This window comes from Numida meleagris, chromosome 6, assembly GCF_002078875.1.
Source record: "Numida meleagris isolate 19003 breed g44 Domestic line chromosome 6, NumMel1.0, whole genome shotgun sequence".
Taxonomy (NCBI): Eukaryota; Metazoa; Chordata; class Aves; order Galliformes; family Numididae; genus Numida; species Numida meleagris.
In genome coordinates this window covers 19,874,106-19,896,691 of record NC_034414.1, presented here as the reverse complement: position 1 = coordinate 19,896,691, position 22,586 = coordinate 19,874,106, and the positions used below count along the sequence as shown (strand labels likewise).

General features: G+C 39.0%; 1 long non-coding RNA gene across 1 annotated transcript in view; it reads left to right on the top strand.

The window, feature by feature from the left end:
- The window catches only part of LOC110401840, a 119,040-nt gene extending 109,978 nt beyond the window's left edge, over window positions 1–9,062 (top strand). Inside the window, exon 3 of the long non-coding RNA XR_002440650.1 lies at window positions 8,918–9,062. This is a non-coding gene — a long non-coding RNA (uncharacterized LOC110401840). The remainder of the gene's footprint in view (window positions 1–8,917) is intronic.

Genomic DNA, 22,586 nt, shown 5'->3' with positions numbered 1-22,586 from the left:
TAGTAGCAGAAGTATTTTGCTGTCAGATAAAATTGGAAAGTGTTTTGAACAGGTTTCCAGACCATGCCTGTCCGTAGTGGGAGATTCAGCTGAATCTGTGTGTCTGTGAGCATAAACCAGTGTGGGTAAAGCTTTATCTACACTGCAGTGCCACACAGCTGTAAGGATAAGGACAAATTCATCCTTGCCTAAGAGGCAGGTGTTTCCAGCAACCTTCAAGTGCCCCTGTGTGGAAGCTCTCGCCCCCACTGAGCAGGCAGCAGAGCCTGCATGGGCACCCCCTAGCCTATCTCAGGCAAAATCAGCCAGGCCACTTATTGTATAGTCTTGTACTGACATGCACTACCTGATTTTGCCTGAAGCAATTCAGGAGACTCCCATGAAATATACTTTGCTCGCTGATCCCAGTGACTAGCAGCAAGATGCAGTAATTTCTTCCACCAACACAGGTGGATCTGAAATGGGATATTTTTCCTATCTTGTTATACAGTTCTGCAATACTGTAAAACTGTCTATTTTGGACCCAATTATATTGGTTTAAGCACATCTATGCTAATACAGTTCATTCCCACAAGGTTTATTCTACTAGGATTTGTGGTGATATAAATATTTCAGTAAAATACAGTACTCCTAATCTAAATAGGTACACTGGTATGAAATTTATGTGTAGATAAGGCCTAGAAGAATCAAGCACTACCAACCTACTGTTTTTTTGTTCTGATGAGACCAAAGCGATGGTAATCACATAACGCTAAAGTCCTGACACAATTAGCAAACATGCTGAAATGAAAAAGAATTCACTTTAGTGCCCCTGAAAGCTTTACTGTAGTTAGCAAGTGTTCATTTTCATAATAATATAATTGCAGGAATGGGAAATTGCAGGTAATTGCTGTTGTTGTGACCTTGATCCTTTGCTAATGAAATTAACGTAATTGATACCATTTTGGTTCCTACTCATTTATGGGCAGCTTCAAAGTTTTTGAGGAGAGCAGTAAGGGCAAAAGGGATATTTTTTTTTTTAAGTTTTTTTCCACATTTCAGCTATCATAGAGAAAATATCTCTTATTTCACTGAAGTTCTGTTTGAGGTTTGGGATTTTTCTCTTTCATTTTGCAGTAATGGCTTATAAATCTTTACAGAGCACTCTGACTGAACACTGTTGACAATCTTGACAATCAATGTTAATGAAAATGAAAAACATATCATTTTATTAAATGATTGATAGACACCTTCTTACTTTCTGAACAGTCTTTGAGGATTAAGGAGTACCTCAGGTATTAATTTCTTAGACAAGATAAAAATGCCTAAAAAGCATATCTGCCCATCTGTCTGTTTATATGTTTGCCTTTCACACAGAGAGTGGAAGGTTCAATGTTGTTACAACAGCATAATGGTCTTATTTACAGATGCATACAATTCAGTAACATGGAGGTCTCCAAATGCAGCCAGCAGTAAATACATGTGGAAGAACATTAAGTCAGTACCAAGACATATCAATACTGCGCTCTGACAAACTTTAAAAATTTCTGCTTGTGACTGCTTCATCTACCTGTTTTTACTGTTAGACGTTCTTGAAGGTTTTGTCTTTCACAGAACTATTAATTCAGCTTTTGAACCTACATAAAAATTCAGCGCCCACAGCAACTTACAAAAAAAATTGTTCACATCTCAAATATACATTCTTAATTACTCTCTATCTTGAAAGTACCATACCACATTCCCTAATTGCTGCATCAGAGGAAACGGAGAGGCTGTTTTCAGGACCCTCTGGATCTCTTTGAGATCACTTCTCCAACTGATGTTTTCTTCATACTGTGTACAATAAACCTGACTCAAAAGCCGAGAACCTTGACTTCCATGTCATTGTGACAGCATACTCATGCCTGGAATAAAATATTTATTATTTGTCTTCAAATTTCTTTCTTTCCTTCAGTTCTGATTTTAGATTTCTTATTTTTTTTATGCCTTGCCTCTTCAGGTTAAGATCTTTTTTATCTTCATGACAGTCTCATCCATTTCTCTGTCACAGTGTCAACAAGTAACACTGAGGCTCCAATCTCCTGGAACACTGATTCTTATAGACAGATCCCTTGACCTTAGCTCACCAGATTACATGATTATAACAACTCAGGTGAAAGAAAATTGAGATCTATTTCATACTGCCGGTGTACTCATTCATTTGCTATCAGCGCAGATTCCTTCTCTTCAAAGGCGTTTTTTTGCCTTTTGATCCAGCAAAATAGCTCCTTTTTGTTGTTTTGTTTCTCTTTGGTGAGCCTTCTTTATAATCTAAATCTGCTCAGAGGTAGTCAAAACTCTTATAACCATGGAGATAGGTTAATTAAGGAACAAATGACAAAAGCATATTGGATGTACAAATAAACCTTAGTCAGCTACTAGCCCAAAACTTGTCCTCTGAAATGTCAATGAAGTCAATGGAAGCCCTACACAGAACAGAGATCTGCCCCATTCTACACATTTTCCACAGGACTGATGTCAAGAAAGGTGCAGGAACCCAGACTAACCAACCAACCAAGTTATCTCAGTGTGAAATAATCACTGAATAGTAAAAAGCTAGTAACTTGTCTTTGGTAGACAAGAAAATCTCACTCACTGTATCCAGCCAATTTCTATGTAGCCAAAACATCTCTGGGCTACTGTAAGTTCACGGGGGAGCTTAAACTCAGTTAAACTGCCTGGTAAAAGCTGTTTATGGCCAGTTACTTGTCCCCCTGCAAACAGATACTCCCACTTGAGTAGCTCAGGGACAAAAATAATCATTATTTTTCTCTTTATGTGTTCATATTCTATCCATTTCCTTATAAATTGAGGAATATACAGGAGTATATTAGTGAGTATATATGATTTTCCTATGTGTATATTTAAGTAACTGTATATGTTTGCTCATCTGTATGCATATGTTCACAGTCTGAATTTGCAGTCTTAGCCAGGCCTCCTTCTCTGCAATAGCTTACTCACTGCATATGGAAAGGGTGCAGACAGAATGCACACATAATAATATTAATGCTAATTATCTTTTACTTCTAAGTTTCAAGTGAAATTTGTTCAGTAAACAGATGGGAAGCTCTGAAAATATCTTGAATACACACTCCAGCCCAAGGGAAGCATTTAAGAAAAAAAATAAAGAAAAAAACACAACACATAGAATAGTAAGGCATTTGTAGACTTCCAAGTAAACAGTTAAAAATAAATTAACTTTTCAAAATGAAAGGTTATCTAAATGACTATATATTATTGTGATGGCAGCCACATCCTTTTCCTAGACTTGCTTTTTACCTTGTATTTGCTGAAAGTCCCCTTTAAGATCATCCTCATTCACATATCACACAGTCTCTGCTTTTGTCTCTCCTATTAAGTTCCAACATCTTGATTTTCTCAGCTCCCTTTTCTCCCCATCTTCCCATTATTCTTCCTCCTTCCTTCACTCCTTTCATTTCTATCAAGGCTAATAGTTTTGTGTCTTTCCCCACTCTTATTTCCAAACCTTCTCCTGATCACCTCATATGGCATTGAATTTTACCTTCTCCAAGCAATTGTATGCAATTTTTTGCTCCAAGCAATTTATTGTCAGGCAATATCATTCCACACTTTCACTGAGCAAGATCAAACACAATCCTGTCAGCTCCACAGAGTTATTCTTCTGAGACAGCAGAACAGACACGAATGGACCTCAGTCTCCTTTTTGCATATTTGTGTTTTTAAGGACATGCTACAGAGCTGTGGTTGAATAGCACATGATAAGGATCTAAGTTCCCAAAGCCCTCCCTTGGTCTCTGGCTCAGTCTGAACTTCCTTTGAAAAAAATTATGCTTCTGTTGACACATATGGAAGATTTCCAAAAATCATTCTGAACTCAATCAGTTATAAACGGCAGCAGACTTTGGTTCCAGTGAGTGCAAGCAAGTTTTAATTCATCTTGGATTTGTCACCATAAAATCATATTGTTAACAGAGGGATAAGATATGTCCTGAATCTTGAGATGAGTGATCAGCACAGAAAAATTTTCAGCATAACGGACCTTGGAGATTCAGCTGGATTTCTCACACATGCACGATAGCAGATAGTGCTCTTAAATCATGAGGGTTTATGGTACCCTCCTGAGCAAGCAGGTAAATCTACTGATCAGAATTGATTTGCTGCTGCCTTGTCACAGAAGAAAAATCTCAAATTATTTTGCTGCTGAAAATAGCCAAAAAATAACTGCACAGATTTTCAATTAATTCTAAGCTATCTGGAAAACAGCAAGAATATTTTGTTTTCTACGTACTTCAATCCGTGATGCACTTCTTGTATAGAGTTTCAACATGCCTCAGATAAGGATGCATTAAAGGGTGATGTAATTGTAATAGTTGTAATTAAATGAAAAGAAGTGTGTGTGGGGGCTCCAATTCCTTACACCATACTGGTTGTGGGGAATTTATTTTTTGTCCATTTGTTGCCACAAAAATGAGCATTTTTATACTCATTAGGTATGCACTTTAACAAAAATAAGCTTCTCAACTAGTTTTACATTCCAACTGTGGGTTTTTTTGTGTTGTTTTTTTCTTCCTGGTACAAAAGTTTCCTGGTCTGCATACACCTGCCAGGCAGCATGTTCTCAGCTGATGGGAGAAAAACATGTCAGGTACTCCCTGGTGGCTCTATGAGCCCTGCATGTGCTGTTTGCTCAAGGCAGTATTCTTTATGTCAGCAAAAAAATGCCAAGCAATGGCTTTCAAGAGATGAGGAACAAGAAGGAGGATGCAGTGTGAGTGTTGCTATGTATTTAAATATGCAAAGAGAATTGCGAAGAAGCTCTTATGATTATTACACTCTGAAAAGTTAGACAAGTACACAAAAATGGATAGAAGCTTCCAGATTATTCTCCAGTTCTTATTCTGATATTAGAAATCTGTGCCTGGAGGACTCTAGATGACTTTAGACCCTCCTTGGAATACCAGCTTCCTGTTTGACGCTGGACAAACTGCACGGATTTTTTAGTGTTTACCCAAATTAGCATCTTAAAATATTTCCACTGATTATTTGTTTACCTTTTGTATGGCAGCACCTAATCAATACTGTTATTCCAGAGGATCCAAACCACTGTCACCTTCAAAATCCTTGCATAACTAGAGGCAAGGGACCAAACATTCAGCTCTGCCGCTTTTCATATGCAGCCTAAATATGCATCTCCACAGTTAATTGCAGAGCTATCCAAAAGAGCCTGACCTGCCAGGCTAAATGCTGTACAAAAATGTGACAAAAAAATCAAGCGCTCCCCAGAGAACATGCGATGTAAGGTGAAATATAAGATATAAGGAAAAACAAAAAGAGGTGTCAGGAAATAAATCTCCAGGTAAAAGTGTAATCACTACCTGTGTTGTAAGTGGTTTATCATACCAGCTTCATGATTAAATTTAGAACAGAAACAGCTGCCAGCTAACCACATTCCCTGCAGTTGTGTATATGAGCTGCTGCTACATATTCTTTGCAGTGTTTTGTCTGTTCCTTATCCTCCTGCATTTTACATTTTCCAAACTAAGAGTTCTATGAACAGTGCAATGATGCGCAACATTATCATTCAGGTTCATTATGCAACCAATATTTGCATAAATTAGCAAATGATGTAGACCCATACTTTGCTGCAATTTTGATTTTAAATCTAACCAAGAGGCTTTTGTTGTTGAAATATTGTCCTCTCTTTCTTTGCCGTTTTGCTCATAACATTTAGAAATGTGGCAAGCTTAAACTCCTGATGTTCTAAGAATGTTCACCTTGACGGTAGGACAAGGTCTTATATTCTTATATATTCAGAGCCATGACACTAATCCTTATTCATGGAGAGAATAAAGCCCAAAAACATTATGAAAATTAAAAAAAAAAAAAAAGAAAAGAAAAAGAACAGAGAGAGAGAGAGAAAAAAAAAAGGGGAGGGAGATATTTAATTTGAATCCATTCCATAATTCTTCATCTATATGCTTGGCTTCTACTTACAACAATGCAAGGATGTGCAGAAATGTTCCTTAAGAATTTTACATGCCATTTATACTAATCAGAATTAAAGTTCACCTGAATACTAACAATATTTTTCTTCAGGAAGAGAAATAGCTAATAAAAACCAATTACAAGCACATGAAAGTAAACAAACCCATTTTTTAAACAACAGAATAGTCTTAGAAAACTCAAAAAATGCAATTGACTGAGGATTTGCCTGCCACGAAACCTAACTTTCAGTTTGATTATGTTATTTAAATGACATCTATCTGCATTTTAATCCTTGTTTGAAAGTCTGCTGGCAGAATTACTAATTATGATCAAAACGCATGAAAGTCCATGCTAATGATAAGATAAAGAACTTACTCCCACCACCTACAGTGAGAAGCTAATCTTCCTCAGTGTCCTAATCTACTGACATACAGGGTTTGATCTGAAATAAGCTCTTAATAATGAACAATCTGGCTATGAATATGATTCTGCTGAGCAGAAAATTGAAGATTAAAGAGGGAGCTCTGTAGAAAAATTTCTCTCGTTCTTTCCAATTTTAAGGCTCCTTCTCTACTGTATCCTATCCCACCTTCCCCACATGGGTAAAAAAAAACAAGAAACTTTTTTGATAGTTGCTGCCACCTTAAGGACATACACTGTCAGAGCTGGTGCAAGGAGGTGTCTGAAGTGTCTGACTTACCAGGGCTTTTGAAGTCACCATTTTGCATTTTTCTGGGATTAGAAAACAAAATCTGCAAGCTGACATTTCATTCAGTGCACGGGCTCTTTAATGGAGAGAAGTCTGAGAGCCAAGCATATTCTTTTGACACACAGTCAAGGAGCTTGGATTTGGCACTTATGGGATCCAGCTTCCTGCCTGCTCAGTTTAACAAAATTAATCTTCGCGTGCATGTACTTTACAAAGCACAGGGAGGCAAAACAAATTACAATTAATATTTATTTACTTCTGTTTTAAATCTGCAAGCAGAGCAGAGGCATTACTGCAGCTTAGCAGACATCTCAACGCTACAACCAACTCCCTCAGCCAGATAAGGCAGACTTGAATAAACCACTGAGGAGTAACAAATTTCAAAAGTTCTGAGTTTCAGAAGCATCAGGCAGCTCCATGTTTAGATGCCACAGGTATTCCATGCCTGTAATACCCTTGAGGGAAGGTATACCCTTGTGGAAATACACAGCATGGAAAATCAGGGTTATTTTATTTTATTCTTATTTGAGCATCCAAACTTTTCTGACAGGTGATCTTACTGATATCATCTGACCTGTGACTGAGTCCCTTCACTGGCAGCAGATATCTAAGGACAGCTAATGCAATCTACATAAAGGAATGTCAGCCATGTACTGACTTCCATGTTTTGGTTTTTTTTTAAAACAGTTTTAACAAGTATGTCCAGAAAATCAAAGATGTAAACATGCCCCACAACCATCTGGAACACTAAAAAGTTCAATGAGGCTTTGAAGTATAGATACATAAATGGAAGCATGTTTACTTTAGTGATAGACAAACTACAGAATTTCTGTACTTCTATCGATTTTGATGTACAAGAGAAGAAAAATAACACAGTGTTTCAAAAATGAGTGTAAATGAGTGCTACATGAGATAGCCTCAATCAAAAGCAACCACGCTTTTCCAGTTGAATATGGATATTTGCCTGCAGGTTCATTCAATCGCACAACTCTTCTCAGGAGGAAGGAGGGTTTATTTTGTCTAAACTCCTGGTTGAGCTCTGTGAGAAGACTCAGTTCTTCTACCAAAGCTAGCAAGCTCAAAATGAGGGCAAGAACAGATAACAAATGGTGGAGAAAATGGTGGTTTGTATCCACTATCTGCCTGTAGCAGTACCATCATGACATGTTGGCAGCTTGGTGATGGCTCCCGGTGTCCCAAGAGGAGTAATGCCCAGGCCAGGCCCTCCTCCAGCAACCACTTCTGCACAGGCTGGAAGTGAATGTTCCACCCTGTCACCTTGCCACAGAGCCAGGGAGGGCCACCAGTGTGCTGACTGGGCAGGAGGGCAGAGCAGAGGAAGAATGAAAGCTCACTCTGAGCAGGCAAGGCAGCACAGGGCCTGGTGGCTGTGAGGCAGGCAGAGGCCTCCTCCAGCAGTAGGGCTCACCACACAGCTGACTCCACAGCAAAGCAGGGTCCTACACAGGCATGCTGGCAAGCAAAGCTTCTCTTCCTAATTTTCTCTAGTTCCCAGTCCCAGGTTTAGTTATGCCACCTTTTGGCCATTTGTTTCTGATTTCTTCCTCTCCTTGTTCTTCAGCCAAACTCACAGATTTCCAAAGTCCAGCCAAAAGCCCTCCGGTTTGACATGAGGGTGTCCTTCTGTCATGTTGTAGCACAATTCCAGTGACATTTCTCATTACAAGTTACCTCATGAACCTTTGGTTACATCTTATGGTTACTGCTGGGAGGCACCATAGCATTTTCCAGCAGCAGCTACAGGCAACAGCACAGCCCTGGTTCTGGCATGCCACCTACTCTCTGAGCAGCTGCTCTGAGCTGACATCATTAGACAGACTGCAGGGACTTCCCAACGGGGATAGTGGGACTCAGGTGTTCCCTGGCACTGCTAGTAAGAGCTCCAAGTTTTTTCTACAGTGAGCAGAAATTGTGTTCACCACACTGCATGCAGCCAGGTCTGAGTAGATTTTGCTCTTGCCCCAGTCAGCCCTGAGTAGATTTTACAGTGGTCCAGAATTTGTATTGGAGAAGAAACATGAGAGGGGAGGGGAACTTCAGGCCAAGGACAGCAGAAAGCAATAGAGGCCATTTGTCAAACTGAGGTCGCTAATTGCATTAATGATTCAGTGCAGCCCCAGCTGGGCCCCGCACCTGCAGGCCATTTAAGCTCAGCTCAGACCTTCCCCCCACATTTTTTTTTTATTTTTTTATTTTTTTTAGTGCAGGAGCAGCAGTAGCAAAGGTGGCACCATGCAGAAGGGAGCAAGGCACAAGCAGGTAAGAGACAGTCCACAAGACCTAGGGTGGTTTGGTTTGGTTTGGTTTCAGACTGGTGATACTGCCTAAGGAGGAAGGGAAGGGGCCTGGTGTGGGCTCCTGAGGGGCCTGAGTATGTGGTGATCTGAGGGGCTATGAGACAGGTGTTATCACTTGCCTCTACAGCTGCTGTGGTGGTTAGCTGCAAATGTGAATGTTCTTAAGCTTCAGATTAACATCAGGTATTTTTTCAGCAGTCTGTTGATGTAGCCCTAATTTAGTTCATTTGAAGTACTGTTGCAAAGATTTTAAATGTATTTTATGTACAGCTTGCCTCAGTTCTGGGACTGTTCTTATAATGTCTACTGTGGTCATTGGGATACTTTGTTTTTTCATAAATGGTCATCTTCAAAGACTTTCAGTTTAATTAAAATCCTAAGGCACTTCACTCTTCTGGAACTTCAGTAGGTTTGCTTTCCCAGAAGAACAATGATTGTTTAAAGCACAATTTGCTCAGCTGGGTAAATTTGCATGGAAATATTACCTACTGGTGAGGCCTGCCCTGCTCCTCCTATTTGGTTTCTTTCCCACTATGACTTTTAAGAGGTGTTTATTTAATATTTGCTGTAAATTTTCAGTCTTCTGTGTGCTTAAATCTGACTGTAGAATCTTTTATAAAATACTACATCTTGACTATAGATGGAGTCATTTCAAGCAGAATATGCATAGAATGTTTTTTTGGTTGTTTTTTTTTTTTTCTGGTCCTCAGTATTTTTTTTTTTTTAGTTTCAGAAAATGCTAGATACATTTTAACCTATAGGGATTATTCCTACAGACTGTGGAAAAGTGTTTTTAAACATAATGAAAAGTTCCACCGCTCATTCTTGACTAGGGCACTTGAATGTAGACTTAGTGTGGGAATATAAATAGAAGCTAGGATGTATTTCTCCATCACCTTGAACATGTGATTTAATCTGCAGTGCTCTCCAGCTATGGTTCTGTCCCTGAAAATATCCATCCCCTAAGAACTGGGTAAAGGAGGCAGGCACAGTTATCTCTGAGACATATAGTGCTGAAGTATAGCTTAATTAAATCCAGCTGTGGCACCACATTTCATAGCAGTGGCTTTTTGTTAGCTCCATCTGTTGATGGAGTGGTAGATAACGGCAAATGACTTCCTGTCTGAAAAGACTGGGGGGGCTCTTTAGAGGTCTAGGCTAGGTGTCAGCAGCCCCTATTGCCTGCCCTGAGAGGGGATAGGGAGAGTTGAGGGCAGGCTGCCTTCTGCTGTGTGCTGGTGCCCTGGGCCCAGGAGCAATTGACTGTAGGAATTCATACATTACAAACCCGTTTCAGACGTCTTAGCCTTGTTCAAATTGATTTCCAGCTTTTCTTTCCAGTGGTAAGTGGTACTACATTAGGAAGTCTTGAAACCTTGATGTAATGTTCTGCCTGGTACAAACAAACCCCCTAGGAATACATCCATAATGACTGTTTGGGACTTGTCCTTCTCTGAGGGATTACTTGTTTTCTTGTTTGCAGCAACTTGAAAAAGAAGCAAGGCTCAAAGCCTAGCCCGGAGCTTTCAGATAAGCTTTTTTAATAGTTCTTTAATTTACTGAATGCATCTTACTAAACCATCCACTAGTTGTTTACAAATGGAATTAATTAAAAATTGTGATAATCAATGGAATAGATAACTATAGTATAAAATAACATTAAAAAAAATGGGAATAAGAAAAATTGCTTCAGATTACAGAACAAGAGGTGGGTATAGATCTCAGCAATGCTAGTCCACCTCCTTCCCCATCACATTAAAACTTATCTGAGAGTCTATTTCAAGTTATGCAAGTCATCAGCTAATGTGTTGTGATAATGTCCACCCACTTAAAACCTTCAGTTTCTCCAAGGAGCAGATGTAACAGTTTATATTGGAAAGCTTGGAGAATAAAAGCTAGCTTTATTTTCAAATTAAAGAAAGAGTGAATTTGGAGGATGAATTTCAAACAAGAAATAAGTAAGGAAGAAAGTGCAAACAGGCAAGCAACAAGAAATAAGTAAGGAAGAAAGTGCAAACAGGCAAGCAGTGTCAAACAGCAGGTGGATAAATAAGCATAAGGGTAACACCTGCCCATCAAGGAGCTCTATAGGGCATGGGAAGATCAGCAGCAGTCACTCAGTATTTGCCCAGTATAATGTAAAGGATGGCCATTAAGTCAGCAGGTGAACAGGGGAATTGAAAGGCTGAGACAAGCGCCGAGTCCTTTGATGCTCACTGTCCCCATTAGGATCCTGCAGATTGTCTTAAACCACTCACAAGTAAACCAGTCAACTCAGCATGGCACTTGCTTCTGGCTCTTTACTTCAGAAATTTGGAGTGAGGAGAATGATACCTGTTTCTCTTAATTTTGAGTTATAGCATTTGTTTTCATTCTGTAGTTCCTATGAATGCATTGCCAGATATTGTTTGAAGTATTGAACTCCACAGTTGTTAACTGTTCTTTATAAGACCATAATGCAGACTATTGAAACTGTATCTATATATGTGGTGCTCAGTGTTACCTGTTGGTGACTCGTCCAGGCAACTGTGGCACCCAGCGCTTCAAGGGGTTTCATTTCTGTGGCAACGTTGTCGCCTTGAGGCAAAGAAAGCCATAAAGAAAAGGCAACATTATCCACACTTTTCTAGTCTACCGAACTGTATTTATTCATTTTTCCTTTAATGAGCAACAGAATTGTTCATAAAATTGTGGGGAAAGAGTTTACAAGTTCAGGCTGGTAGCACTCAGGAGCAGTATTCAGGCACAGGGAGTGAACTCCAAGTTGCCTGGCAGTCAAAATGGAAAATTCCTTCTTTCCTAAAGAAGAGATCTGAGCATGCTTTGTAGACTAAGCATTTAGCTTTTAGAAGGAAGAGAATGCAATGCAGGGGTGGTATCATGAAAAACACTGCCCAGACTGCTGTGATTTGCATGTAAGCTAGAGCAGCTTAAAAGCCAGGACTTTGACATGGAAGAGAACAGATGAGATTTGTTTGTTGTTACTAGAAGAAAAAGTATTGTTCTAATTATGCAAGCATTTGCAAATACTATTTGGAAGACATCAGAATAGAATTTGAATCGCTGGCGCTATTAAGTGTAGTGCCAAGCAGTTTTCCTTACAGATGCTTGTGCTACAAAGCTAACCCAGAAGTCTTTTATTGAAAGCTGGGGCTGTCTGGAGAATGTCAAATCAGATTAGACCAGGATGGGTGTAGGGTCCTTATTTAATCCGATAGCAAATGTCCGTCTGCAGATGGTGGCTACATAAACTGATTCATCTGTGTGTCTTCACAAACAAAGTAGCTTTCTTGCTGCTTTCTTGCAGGGTCTGGTATTCTTCAGAATATCAGCACCAATTTCAGCAGTGCCAGCACTTACTCCCTGTTGAAATGTTAACCGCATCCCTCCTTCCAAACACACTGAGGCTTGTGAAGTGGAAACACTTCATTTAGATCAAACATCATAATCATTTGTGATATAATTTTGAGGATAGTTTCCAGTCCGAGCAACCTGCTGTGCTCCACCTTTTTGACCCTGTGCAGTCAAGCCCTGAATTGCCTTCTGAATACTCTGCTGATGTCAAATGTTCTAGCTGCGCTGTTTTCAATGAAATGTATTTATAGCAGTGCTTCCCCTGGATGTGCTGAGAGTGCTGTGATCTAAGTTCTTTATTGTAGGGTTATATGCAGCTTCAGATGCAGGGTAAGAAGAATAAAACTCCCAAATATTTCTATAACTAAACAGATGGACTACAGAAAATATGAATTACAGAGTGTATGTGAAACAAGTTTCTAGTTTTTTCATACTTCAGAAACTGAAATTGAGTTCTGTGAATGCTTTTACAGTCCAAAAACATTAACTTTAGGAATATTCCAAACCTGAGGTTAAGAGCTGTAGGTGCCAGGAGCCTGGATAAAGCAATAACTAGTAGTGATATTTCAGGTTCCTGGGAAACAGTCATGTTTCTGGTTTGATCCTGTTCATTTTGCATTTTTGTCACAATTGTGTGGATCAAACACTCATCTATCCACCAAAAAAACAAGAGTAAGGGAATGCTGAGCATAAATCTGCAGTAAGGAAAGGCATGTTATCAGAATGCTGCAATCTGCCTTGATTATGCATGTAGCTACCTAAGACCACAAGCAATTGCTAGCTGAGACAGTGACTTACAAGGCTGTTTCACGCTGTTTCCTAGGCAATACTTACTCATCTGGAAAATAATTTTGTTGTGCTTGTGAATGCACTGTAGAGACTTCTGGCTTACTCTCATAGATGTCACTATTCTGAGTGCTCTTAGATACTGCCGTTGCTTTCTATATTCAGACTAACTTGTGTCAGATGCTATCTACTGAATGGAGTTAAACCCACACAAAATAACCATCAGATTGGGCACCAACAATATTACTATGTTGTAGTATCATTTGAACTAGTGAAAAAAAAAAACAAAAATGAAAGCTAGGGCAACTTCCATGCTGGTGGAGTAGGATGTCATGCATATAGAATAAAATCCTTTAGACAGCATTTATCTCCAACACAGGATGTGACCGATCATGAACAATCAATAGATCTTGATTCTTGATGTCAAAAGATAAAACAACTCATTTTGCATTTTACACCTTTCATACTCTTTGTAATGTGTTAAGATTTTAAGCGATATTTTATTCAAATGTTACCCCTTTGGCATAGCTGAATTTTAAAAAAGGATGCTTTTGTGTTTTCCCTCTTGTTTGTATCACCTCTGATAGAAAAGCTGCTTGATCATCTTTATATCTTGTGTTGCATGAGTCTCATTGACTTTTCTTATTCTTTCCAACCTGCGTATGAGATGGACATATTTGGCCAGAAGTGCTGTTGGGGTAACTTTAGATGGGCAGATGATGTAATAGTTTCACTTCCTTGACTTCAGTGAAGTAGTGTAGATTTAAAGCAGTTAAATTTATTGTGTATCTTGATGGGTTTATCCAGGGCTATCAGGCAGAGCTTTTATTTGGTCAGCTAGCAATCATAGATGCTTAAGGTGGAACGAGGAGGGTATAGTGAACATGTGGTCAGTGATGAATATTCAAGAAAACTGGATTTTTTTTTTTCTAAGAACAACAGTATGAAAACAACAGTGAATGCTTGCACCAAAATAACATCAACAGTCACATTTGGTTATTTATCACCAAAACACTGTGAACGTATTTTCAGGAATTTGCTGGAAAGTTACAGATGCACTGATGACAAAATCACAACAACAAAAAAAATATTTTGTGAGAGGCAGTGTTTCATTCACGTTAGACTGCAAAATATTCTTTTTCAGAAGAGTTAAGCTTTCATGTCTGAGAGTGTTTTATCTCCAATGTTTAGGTTCTTTACCAAAACTCCAGATTTCAAGACTAATGTGGATTTGAAGGGAAAATATCTGATTGTTACCAAAGCTGACAATACAAATAATATTGTTTTGTCATAAGACAGCAGAAGAACATGGGTAGGGGTCACCATGTGCCTTTGTGTGCATTATGGCTGCTCCTGTATGTGGCAGTAATAATTAGAGAAAGTGGCAGGAATTGTTCACTTCTTCTTTGGTTGTGACAGATCTTCAGGTGAGGTGGCTTGTGTAAAATCGCTCTGGACAGTGAAATATAAAGTCTATATTCAGTGCCATTTATGTGATTAGGTTGCCAGATGTTCAGGGTTTAGAACATATTTGTGACAATATACATCCCGAGTAAATCTAACCTTCTGTACTTGCACACTGGAAAACAGGATTTTTCTTCAAGTACCTTAAGCTGGAAAGAGATGAGGACTGGGAGATGAGATGACTTTGTCAAGGATTAATGTGGCAGCACAAGTCTAAGCGTACTCTGAATTTTTTTGGCTAACAGCTGATACTTAATGATTAGTTTTAAAATCCATCATTTAATTATTAGCTTGAAGGACACTGCAAATGAACGCCATAGGTACCACATTTACATGTTTAATTGGATTAGTCTCCTGACTTTCAGATTCTAGTAATTAATTTGTCTGGACATTTTTTCCAGATAGCTAAATGATTAATCTTTTGTATTTCAGTGCATGGATTCACATCATACATTTTTACATTGAAGTATTAATTGTTTCTCATCAATATCATTCTGCTGTTGCTGCATGACCTATTGCTAGAACAAACATTGAAATAAGTAGAAGTTATTACTTAACATAACTGTGGTTTAATTTTACGAATAATTGAATATACTACATAGATGTTCATCAAATTATGAAATAGTTTGAGAATTTAATGCCTAATGTTGTGTGAGCAGAGTTGGTAAATAAACATCTCCTATGTTCAATTTTATTCATATTTGATAGCATCACAGCTATTCGGGTAAAATGAGAAGCAACGGTATGGTTGTCATGATCACATGTTGAAAACAAACTCACTTTTTTTCAGCCTGTGGCTCCTATTAGGCATCGCTTTACATCCATGGTTTGCATGCTTATAATGTATCTTACACAATGAATCCTTGCTTCATTTGACTTATGGCATGATAACCTCTCGGTCTGTCATTTTCTTTACTAATAAATATTGATATGTCTTCAGCAACTTCCATAACTCAGGTCACTTATCAACCTTGACACTTGTCAACTTGGTTCTGTGGTTGGAAACTAGCAGGTAGGAGGCAGGTTTTCTTCAGAAGACCAAGAGGTCCTTCAGGACCATGAAGGTCAAGAAAGCACACCTGACTTTCTATCTTGTTTGAGATGCATCATGCATTGAGTATTCAAGGCCTCCAGAAGTCAACAGATGATACAAAAGCAGAGTGTCTCCCTGATTAAGATGCTCCTGTTGACACCTTGGAGAATTAAGCAATAATCAGTAAAATACGCTTCTCTCAAGTTTTCCAAAAGCAAATTGCATGAATGGCAAAAGATTTTAGTTATTTCCATAGTACAATTATTACTGAAAAAAAAAGCAGCATTCACTATCTAACTAAACAGAAAATGACAGGTAGACCCATGTTAGTTATCACTGAGCACCTGAGCTCAGTGTCATTTTGTGGTGGAGGTGATAGCTTCTTGTTAGGTTCTGAAGTGTTACAGAAACAACGACTTCTAAAAATTATTTCATGTACCTTATTCAAAATAACTGTCTAAGCAGGTGACAGAATGAGCAGCACTGTCATATTTGCCATTTTTATTTTAAAAAAGAACACAATGGTACCTAGTATGTTGTGCTGTACAAAAAAAATCACACAACTTATTTGTGGCAGCTGCTGTAAATTAAATATGTACCCTGAGTCTTGCAGGGACAGCTTTAAAAAAAAAAAAAAAAAATCTGTATTTTTAAATTGAAACCTGGCTGCATGAAAGTATTGCTACTTTTAACTAGAGGAACTGCACTGATGTGAGCTCCCAAATGCTGTTACCCTATCCACAAGGCTATGAATTAGCAAAGCCATCAGTTGGTTACTACTGTATGGTTATTACAGTAGCTTCTCTTTATTTCAGAATTTATTTCACTGTAAATTCTTGTGTTTGTATGGCTTTTCACTAATGGTGTATACTTAAGATACAGCCATCTGAAATAATACTTTCAGCTTCAATGAAGATTCCAGCTTTACCTCTCCAAGTCTCTTCCAAATCCTTAGTGTCTTTGGGTAATTACGTGAGTAAAACAAAAATGAAATCAAATGTGTGCATGTGTTCAACAGACTAAATATTCTCTGGCAAATATTAGAATTTTTCTCTAGTTGTTTTTAACATTTATTGTTGGTGAACAGGAGACTAAAACCCTAATAATGAGTCAGAACAGATTGTTTTAATCGTGACGGAAAGGAAGGTATTAGAATCCAGGGTATAGAACTTGAAAAATTACATCTTTTTAGACATGCTGAGGCCATAAGCTTTCCTAGCCAGATCTTAATCCTTTAGTTAAAAAAGAAAACCTCAATATAAACCAAACATTAGACAGTCCCTCTGGCAAAAGGCCAAAGCTGAACTTTTAGAAGAATATGAAAAATCCTGTTACACAGGTTTCATGGGACTTCAGGCTTCAACTCTTAATATATTGCTATTTCCAAGTTCATTTCCTTAGGGGAGGGTTCTAGTGTCTTTACCAGTAGAAAATGCCTGTTTCTAAAAAGATTTGCAGTGGATTTGATTCTCCACAATCATAACTGAACAAGATAATCCCTACAGGATATTTCAGGGCAAGAGCCATGACAGCACACCCAAGAGCGGTGACTAACAGAAAATTCAACCGATAGTAATTCCTGCAATAAGAGATTATTAATATCTTATTCCACTTGCAGAGAAGTAAGGTAATGAGTCTGTATAAAGCAGTGCCAACGGAGTATATAGGGATCCCTTTTTAATGATTAATAACTGAGCATGCCTATTAGGATTACTTCGTGTTGTGCAAGTTCTTTCCTTTCTCCTCTTGCTTCTGTAGCTGAATCTACCAGACCACATTCATTGGCCCTTTCCTCTCCCAAGTGACACTGATAATTTCAGTTAAATACATCTCCTGGAGATGTTCTGAAATGGAGACGCTGTTGTAACATGAGTGAAACTGCTGTCTACCCCACACTCCATTAAGATGGAGCTTGAAGCAGAGAGGAAGCTCTGCTGTGATGCTCTCATCCTCCTTTGCAGATGTAGTTGTGGGAAGGTCTACCCAGCAGGGGAACTTACAAGCCACTTGCAGCCATTTCGGCTGAGTAAAGCAAGAAATGTGTGAGCATCAGAGTGATGATCACACTAATTGTACAGGAAGAAGCTGTGACCTCATCATCCTCTGAGAGTCTCTGTTCAAACTAAAATTTTGTTTGTTGTATTTGCATTTTTTATGGTGTCCCTTTTATTGCAATAAAAACCAATGGAAGCTGGACTAGCACTTGAGAAACCTGATTATTGTGGCTTACTGATAAAAATCATAAGTAATCATGCTTGGACATAGAGCTTCTGGGTTCAGAAAATGTATTCTAATTGATTTAATTTCCTAATTCCTCACAGATTCTGGAGGACTGTTAGGTATTTCAGAAAATACCTATTTAAATAATTGTTCCTAAGCAACAAAGAGTAGAAAGCAGCTGTCTGCTCCTTGAGTTTTGGCTTTGCTGAAGCAGGAGTCTTGATGACCTCTTCAACAGAATTAAAGCTGGGCATGGGCTAGGTGGAACAGGAAAACTGTAGGCTGAATATCGTTTGTGAAGCTAATGAATTGGCACTGGTTGATGGCACACAAGCCCTCATTAACTTTAAAGAATGAGCGAATGATTTGAATATATTACTCCATTGTTTTTCTCTTCAGGAGGGCAAGCTGCTGTTATGTGGATGTGAGAGTGAAACTATGTTGGGATCCTGAAGTAGAATTGCTCTGTTAGTTATCTAGCAATGCTTATTGGCTTGGGCACAATGCCATGCTGATGCAGCTGCGGTTCTTCCTATTACGGGGCTTAGATCACTTGGCTCGCAACCTGGGGAATCTGGTATACTTCCGTAGATCTTAAGAGCTGCTTAAAATACATAAGAGGAAAAGAGCAGCACTCAATTCTTCAGGCCCAGGCTAGTGTTGTTTCAGTATTTCCTTCATTGCTTCCTTCAGTATCCATTCCTGGGTATTACATAGTTCTGCTGGGATAATCAAAAGGAAAAAAGTCTGCTACAGTAAATACTTCTTGCTTGAATGCGATTATGACTGAAATCTGTATTCTTACTCAAGTCGCTACATTTTGGGCACACTTGATATACCTCAAAATTAGGGGCAAAAAAATTATGAAACACTAAAAGATAAAAAGAATGTCTCGGTTTGTAATTGTTCTTGTACCAGCTGGAGAGAGGCAAAGATACTCTCCCTGCACTCTCTCCCAAGCAGGTGTACCGGCGTACTTTTCTGGTGCAGTTCTTGTGAATGTACGCCACATGTCTGGTGTACGTCTGATTCTCTCAGGATCTTCCAGGTGTTCAGGAGTAAAGCTCCATGACACCGGAGATGCCCATCTCTTTAAGGTCTCTCCCAAGTTTCTCCACACTCCCTGCCACTCAGTATCCTCTGGCTTTAGAGAAAGCTTCCTCAAAATAAAGATACTGAGTGAAATGACTAGCATGATGAGCAGTGCATTCAAGGAGATTGACAACATGGTCAAATGAGCATTCAGAAAACGCATCAAGGATTCAAAGGAGAGACTGGGAGATGATTTTAAAATCCCAAGTTCTACAAAATTAGCAGCTTCCTCTGGAGCTGTATGCCACATTGTATACATTTTTTTTTTCTTTACAAAGACAGGCTAGCAGCAGCCAAAAAAGTTTACAAAAAGTGTACAAAAGTTTACAAAATATCCCAGAGTATTGGCAGTCCGCCTGGACTTTTCAAGGTCACGTTTGCAGTTACAGCACCTGCAGTTTTGATAACGAAGCTTTCCGAGAGCAGAGAAAGATTCGTTCTAAGAGCTAAAAAGCAGTCTTAGCTTCTAAAAGCTAAAAAAAAAAAAAGCAGAATTTTGCCCTTAATTTTGCCCTTAATTTTGCCTCAATTTTGCCCTTTGCATTCTCCACCCAAAAATGTCAACGGTTTACGAGCGTTAGGCCCGATTCCCTGACGAAGGGGACGGGGGACCCACAGGCCCACGTCCCGGGAAAAGGGGAAAAGGGTAGGGAGATGGACCTGAGAGCAAAGAACAGCGGCAACAATCTGAGGAGAAACAAACTAATTTACTAAATAAGATATCGGAATGCAAAACAACACACTATAATACAATATNGGAGAAACAAACTAATTTACTAAATAAGATATCGGAATGCAAAACAACACACTATAATACAATATAATTACAATTTAAGCTGATAAATCCAATGCAGAGAGAGAGAATGTCCCAAAATCAAGGTAGGCCTTACTCTACTACCGATGATAAGACGGCTGGAGAGCGAGGTGCTGCCAAGATGAGACACGGGCGGAAAAAGGGATGAGGTCTCGTGATCTGCAAGTTTTTATACTGCGAGCTTTTATCTTTTCCCTCCGGCTGGAAAATGGTAACAGAGGAGCAAAGTACCGTGGGGAATGTAGTAGTCCTTCTCTTCTGAGAACTAGGTACATCCACTACATGATGTTATGATGTGGAATACCAATAACCGAAAATCACAAAACCATGACAGCAGGCAACTTAAATCACTTCCTCATGCCTACATGAGGAATGGAGGAAGTTCACAAGAGGTCTACTAAGGACTCAGGAGTGCCCTTGGTTACAATTACAGGTAGATGAATAAAAAAAAAAAATCCTAGCTCAATATATTTATGGCATATTGTTACTGTGCTCTCTGCTCCTTGTGTCTTCCAAATCATGTATGCTGCAATGCACTGACAAAACCAAACTTTATTACCATCAGCACTTCAGAATCAATATCATTGCAGAAGAGCAAGCTGGATTCCCCTGCACCTCAAGAATCAGAACTTAAATTGTCAGTTGGATTATGATCCTGCATCCTTTGTGGTGGATGATGGCTGGTAATGACGAAGGAAGAGTACAGCTTGATTTATAATTACCAAAATGAATGAGCTTGCTGTACTGACAGATCAGAAATGTTAATTCTGACCTGAAGAGAGAGTATGACTGTGTGGCTAAGCCTCTTAAACAGAACTTTTTCTCTTGAGAATTGCCTTTCACAAACAACGTATTTGTTTACTTGCTGATAAGATTTGTAACCTGAATCAATATTGCTCTAGCCTTTGCTCGATGCAAGGATGTAAATACTAGTTACAACAGTGAATCACTCGCATGCTCAGAGCTCAAATAATATAAATTTATTTAGAGAATCTGTGACCTTCACCATTTCAAACCTAGTCCTATTCAGTTATGAGAGAATTGCATTTTGACAACTGTATGACCATCTGTCTGAAATGAGTGATGTGAGCTCCCTGCGCAGTCACTGAAGTTTAGTTCCTAGGTTACTATCAAAACCATCACTGCTGAGCACTTCATTTCCCAGCCTCAGGAGATGGGAATTACTGCAAATGGGCACTGAGCCCAGCCCCTGCTTTGCTCCTACAGATGGGTTATGCAAAACTCTTCAAGAGTTGAGTCCTTGGCAAAGAAAGGAAGGACTTGCAGGATAGTATTATGAACCAAGAAATCCTCTGATGAATAGTACAGAAATGGAGGAATAGGGTCAGTGTAGCATTGCATATATAATGTTCTTTCTGCATGTGTATCACTCAGTCTGCCTAGGTGCTTTTGTCCTCCTGTCCTGGAAAAGTATACTTATGCATTTATTCTGTCTTTTCTTATACAATGTATCTGTTTCAGGTTAGATATGATGGTTTCATAATTGGTTTATAACTGGATTTGAGGATTGTTGCAATTAGGCTGCACACATTACAACATTCCTTGGTTGGAGAAGATTAAACAACTCTGAAAAGAAAGCATTTCCACTTTTGCAGAATTCATCACAAGCACACAGCTCAGAGTTGTGTAGGATACAGGAGAAATTTCCCTTTATCTTCGTGTCCCTACATGTTTTTCCTTGAATGATTTCTCCAGATCAATGTTGCTGTGCTATGGTTTGCACACACAGTATTCTTGTAAGAGCTCAGCTATATCTCTACCCTAAGGTGTGCAGAAAGCTGTAAACTTCATACTTAGAGTTTGGGTTCAGTGCTGGTATTTTCACACATGATTAATACTAGCCAGGAGAACTAAAACCTTGAATGGCAGTGGTGCCTTCTTCAGTTCCTCGAAGCCCACAATTGCATGCAGTTTAGGAAGAAATGAACACAAAAAAGCCAGAGCAATAATACGCCAGAGAGCTGGAAACTACAAAGACTGAGAACTTTATGGAAAGAGAAAATGAGTCTTCTGTTGTAAGCCTTAATAAAGACAAGCTTCATCCTATAAGAAAAGAACTATGCAGGTTTCCTTCCTTATTCCTTGAAGAGGGGTTATGAAGAAAGGTTACAATATAAGTCTATGAATTAGGAATGTTCTTTCTATCTGTATGCATTTGCTAGCATTATTTTGCAGTTTAATACAGAAAATATTTTCCTAATGAGGAAATGTATATACAGAACACTGGGACACTTTGCTGCACTTATCAGTGAGGTTGTGCCTGAAGAGTTAGCCATGGCCTAACTCATACAGGGAGGAAGCAGGAGAAGATTCATTAGAATATTTCTAGCCACACGGAGTGTATTCTCCTAGCCTTCACTATAGATCCTGCTGGAAACTACAGTATGAAAATTAGGAGAGAGGACTGAAAAACCAAGTAGACAATATCCATCAAATCTGAGATGCCTTTCTTCCAAGATTTTCATCTCAGTGGCACAGGTAGAGAGAATGAGGCAGTCAGAGGCTTGTTTCCATTGCAAGTAATGTTTGATCATTACCTGTGTGCTGCTTCTCACTTGAATCCACACTGCACATGAAAATCCTTGCCTGACGGTGCTTCAAATAGAGCTTGACTTTCTAATGTGAGGGGTGAAGCCTGTAGATCTAGTGACTGCAAACCGTCCATTACTATCCAGGCTCTATCAGTAGCCCCAGTACTATTTTGCAGTGTGGTTGTTTTCCCTGAAATGAGGTTAGCTTCATTTGATGTTCAGGTGATGCCGCGGGCCGAAAGAAACACTTTCAAGGCTT